Consider the following 5,101-nt stretch of genomic DNA (forward strand, 5'->3'; position numbering starts at 1 on the left):
TAGTGTGGTCTTGGATAGATCAGAGACTATGGTTGCCAGGCCAGAATGGCTCTGTTCAGAATTCTCTATCTGTTGTTGAGAAGATGATAGAAAAGGCTTGCTATTGCTAAACCTATTTCTTCCACCATTATTATTGAAGCCTTGTTGAGGCTTCTGTTGGTCCTTCCATGAGAAATTTGGATGATTTCTCCATGAAGGATTATAGGTGTTTCCATAGGGTTCTCCCATGTAATTCACCTCTGCCATTGCAGGGTTCTCAGGATCATAAGCTTCTTCTTCAGAAGTTACTTCTTTAGTACTGTTAGATGCAGCTTGCAATCCATTCAGACTCTGAGAAATCATATTAACTTACTGAGTCAATATTTTGTTCTGAGCCAATATGGCATTCAGAGTATCAATTTCAAGAACTCTCTTCTTCTGAGGCGTTCCATCGTTCACAGGACTCCTCTCAGAAGTGTACATGAACTGGTTATTTGCAACCATTTCAATGAGTTCCTGAGCTTCTGTAGGGGTTTTCAGATGAAGAGATCCTCCTGCAGAATGGTCCAATAACATTTTTGACAACTCAGACAGACCATTATAGAATATACATATGATGCTCCATTCTGGAAGCATGTCAGTAGGACACCTTTTGATCAATTGCTTATATCTTTCCCAAGCTTCATAGAGGAATTCACCTTCCTTCTGTCTGAAGGTTTGGATTTCCACTCTAAGCTTGCTCATCTTTTGAGGTGGAAAGTATTTGGCCAGGAAAGCACTGACCAGCTTTTCCCAAGAGTTCAGGCTTTCCTTAGGGTGTGAATCCAACCATGTTCTAGCTCTGTCTCTTACAGCAAAAGGGAAAAGCATAAGCCTGTAGACCTCGGGATTAACTCCATTAGTTTTGACAGTGTCATAGATTTGCATGAATTCAGCTAAGAACTAATGAGGATCTTCCAATGGAAGTCCATGAAACTTGCAATTCTGTTGCATTAGAGAAACTAATTGAGGCTTAAGCTCAAAGTTGTTTGCTCCAATGGCAGGAATTGAGATGCTTCTTCCATAGAAGTTAGAAGAGGGTGCAATAAAGTCACCAAGTATCTTCCTTGCATCTCCACCATTGTTATTGGGTTCGGCCATGTCTCCTTCTTTTCCGAAAATTTCTGTCAGGTCCTCTCCAGAGGGTTGTGCTTTAGCTTCTCTTAGTTTCCTCTTAAGAGTCCTTTCAGGTTCAGGATCAGCTTCAATAAGAATGTCTTTATCCCTGTTCCTGCTCATATGAAAAAAAAGAGAACAGAAAAGAAGAGGAATCCTCTATGTCACAGTATAGAGATTCCTTTATGTGAGTAGAAGAAGAGAAGAATAGAAGAAGGAGAAGAGAGAAATTCGAACACAGAGGGGGAGAGAGGTTTCGAATTTTGAGTGGAAGAGGAGTGTTAGTAGATAAATAAATAAACAGAAAGAGATGAGAGAGAGAGAATTCAAAATTTAAATTAAAATAAAAGGAAAATTTTTTTGTTTTTATTTTAATTATTGGTTAGTATTCGAAAATTAAAAGGAGAATTAAAATAAAATTTCAAAACTAGATAAATTACTTAATTGAAAAGATTTTTTAAAAAGTGGTTAGTGATTTTCGAAAATTAGAGAGAGAAAAGTAGTTATGTGGTTTTGAAAAAGATATGATTGAAATGGAAAACTTTTTTAAAATCAATCAAAAAGTTAAGTAGTTAATTGAAAAAGATTTGAAAATCAAATTTGAAAAGATAGGAAGTTAGAAAAGATAAGAGGTTAGGAAAGATTTTGAAATTAAGTTTTGAAAAATATTTGAAAAAGAAATTTAAAAAGATTTTATTTTTAAAATTAAAGTTAATTACTTGACTAACAAGAAACAAAAAGATACGATTCTAAAATTTAAAGATTGAACCTTTCTTACTAGGCAAGTAACAAACTTAAAATTTTTGAATCAATCACATTAATTGTTAGCATAAATTTAAAAAATATAAATTAAAAATAAGAAAAAGATTTTGAAAATCAATTTTTCAAAGTTTTCAAAAATATCTATAGAAAATGAAAAAGATTTGATTTTTAAAAAAGTTTTGAAAAGATAGGATTTTTAAATTGAAAATTTGACTTGACTCATAAGAAACAACTAGATTTTTAAAACTTTTGATTAAATCAAACCAAATTTTCGAAAATTATGAGCAAAATAAGGAAAAGATATTTTTTTTTTATTTTTGATTTTTAATGAGGAGAGAGAAAAAACATAAAAATGATGCAAAACATGAGAATTCAAGATCAAAACACATGATGTATGCAAGAACACTTTGAATGTCAAGATGAACACCAAGAGCTTATTTTTGAAAATTTTTAAGAAAAGGAAAACATGCATATGAAAAACAAGAAAAGACACAAAACATGAAAATGCAAAGATCAAACAAAGAAAATCATCAAGAACAACTTCAAGATTATGAAGAATGCATGCATGAATTTTCGAAAATTTTTAGGAAATTAAAAAGATGAAATTGACACCAAACTTAAAAATTGACACTAGACTCAAATAAGAAACATCAAATTTTTGGTTATTTTATAATTTTTTTAAATTTTTTGTTATTTTTCGAAAATTAATTGGAAAAAGAAAAATAAGAATTTCAAAATTTCTAATGAGAATTCCAGGAATCATGCAATGTTAGCCTAAAACTCCGATCCAGGAATTAGACATGGCTTACTAGCCAGCCAAGCTTTCAGTGAAAGCTTCGGTCCAAAACACTAGACATGGCCAATGGCTAGCCAAGCTTTAGCATACAATCAGGCATACAATAGCTGAATTGATGAGAATCAAAAAGCTCTTGTGATGATGAGTTGAAACCTCGGTCCAAAAGATTAGACATGGCTTCACAGCCAGCCAGGATTCAACATATCTCATGAAACTCTAGAATTCATTCTTAAAAATTTTGAAGACATAGAATAATTTATTTTTGAAAATTTTTCAAAAATAAAAATAATAAAAACAAAAAGCTTTAAATTAAAATAAAATTACCTAATCTGAGCAACAAGATGAACCGTTAGTTGTCCAAACTCGAACAATCCCTGGCAACGGTGCCAAAAACTTGGTGCACGAAATTGTGATCTCAACGGCGCCAAAAACTTGGTACGCACGATTATAATCTCAACTCCTTTTTCACAACTCCACACAACTAACCAGCAAGTGCACTGGGTCGTCCAAGTAATAAACCTTACGTGAGTAAGGGTCGATCCCACGGAGATTGTCGGTTTGAAGCAAGCTATGGTCATCTTGTAAATCTCAGTCAGACATATTCAAATGGTTATGAGGTTTTGATAATTAAAATAAAATATAAAATAAGATAGAGATACTTATGTAATTCATTGAAGAGAATTTTAGATAAGCATATGGAGATGCTTTGCTCCTTCTGAATCTCTGCTTTCCTACTGCCTTCATTCAATCATTCATACTCCTTTCCATGGCAAGCTGTATGTTGGGGGATCACCATTGTCAATGGCTACCGTCCGTCCTCTCAGTGAAAATGGTCCAAATGCGCTATCACTGCACAGCTAATCATCTGTCGGTTCTCTCTCATGTTGGAATAAGATCCATTGATCCTTTTGCGTCTGTCACTACGCCCAACACTCGCGAGTTTGAAGCTCGTCACAGTCATCCCATCCCAGATCCTACTCGGAATACCACAGACATGGTTTAGACTTTTCGGATCTCAAGAATGCTTCCAATTAATTCTAGCTTATACCACGAAGACTCCGATCTTTCGGAATGGAGGCTAAGAGATTCACACTCAAGCTATTGCAGATAGAACGAAAGTGGTTATCAAGCACGCGTTTATAGGTGAGAATGATGATGAGTGTCATGGATACTCACATTCATCAGGTTGAAGTGCGAGTGAATATCTTAGAATAAGAATAAGCTTGAATTGAATAGAAAAACAATAGTACTTTGTATTAATTCATGAGGAACAGCAGAGCTCCACACCTTAATCTATGGGGTGTAGAAACTCCACCGTTGAAAATACATAAGTGATGATGGTCCGGGCATGGCCGAATGGCCAGCCTCCAAATGTGAACAATAATAAAAGATGGTCTAAAAGACGACATAAAATAAATCTCTAAAAGTAGTTTTTATACTAAAACTAGTAGCTAGGGTTACAAAAATGAGTAAATGATGCAGAAATCCACTTTCGGGCCCACTTGGTGTGTGCTTGGGCTGACCATTGAAGATTTTACATGTAGAGACTTTTTTTGGAGTTAAACGCCAGCTTGGGTGCCAGTTTGGGCGTTTAACTCCAGCTTGTAATTCAGTTCTGGCGTTTAACGCCAGAATAGGGCAGGAAGTTGGCGTTTAAACGCCAGTTTGCATCGTCAAAACTCGGACAAAGTATGGACTATTATATATTGCTGGAAAGCCCAGGATGTCTACTTTCTAACGCAATTGAGAGCGCACCAATTGGGTTTCTGTAGCTCCAGAAAATCCACTTCAAGTGCAGGGAGGTCAGAATCCAACAGCATCTGCAGTCCTTTTTCAGCCTCTGAATAAGATTTTTGCTCAGGTCCCTCAATTTCAGCCAGAAAATACTTGAAATCACAAAAAAAATACACAAACTCATAGTAAAGTCCAGAAATGTGATTTTTATTTAAAAACTAATAAAAACATTGTTAAAACTAACTAAATCATACTAAAAACTACCTAAAAATAATGCCAAAAAGCGTATAAATTATTCGCTCATCACCAACCCCTCTCCTCAATACGAGGCTCAGTAAACCGCCTCAGATCGGAGGGGATATCTACCTTCTTCTCCAAGTTGAGATGCCATCGCTGAAAGAGCAGAAACCGGAGCTCACAATAAAGATTAGGAAACCTTTCTGAGTCGGCAGGAGGCAGGAGCTGGTCCGCCTTATCCTTGTCAGAGAGATGCATCAGAGCATAACCGGAGGTCGCAGACTCAGTGAAAGACTGAGATCTCTTCCTTTTCTTAGAGGTGACCTTTGCTTTTCCCTTGCCTCTGTTAGACATCCTAAAAACAGAAATCACAGGATACATAATATTAAGCAAAGTAGAGGAGTGGAAAAACAAGGATATGAGCATAGACAAAAAACA

General features: G+C 35.5%; 1 non-coding gene across 1 annotated transcript; it reads left to right on the plus strand.

The window, feature by feature from the left end:
- The first annotated feature begins 609 nt into the window (after positions 1-609).
- On the plus strand, positions 610-717 carry LOC148548058 (small nucleolar RNA R71). Its single transcript, XR_015897173.1, has one exon. It is a non-coding gene; the product is annotated as a small nucleolar RNA R71 (small nucleolar RNA).
- The last annotated feature ends 4,384 nt before the right edge of the window (positions 718-5,101 follow it).

The sequence above is a fragment of the Arachis ipaensis genome, chromosome B8 (genome assembly GCF_059453495.1).
Source record: "Arachis ipaensis isolate K30076 ecotype BB chromosome B8, ASM5945349v1, whole genome shotgun sequence".
NCBI lineage: Eukaryota > Viridiplantae > Streptophyta > Magnoliopsida > Fabales > Fabaceae > Arachis > Arachis ipaensis.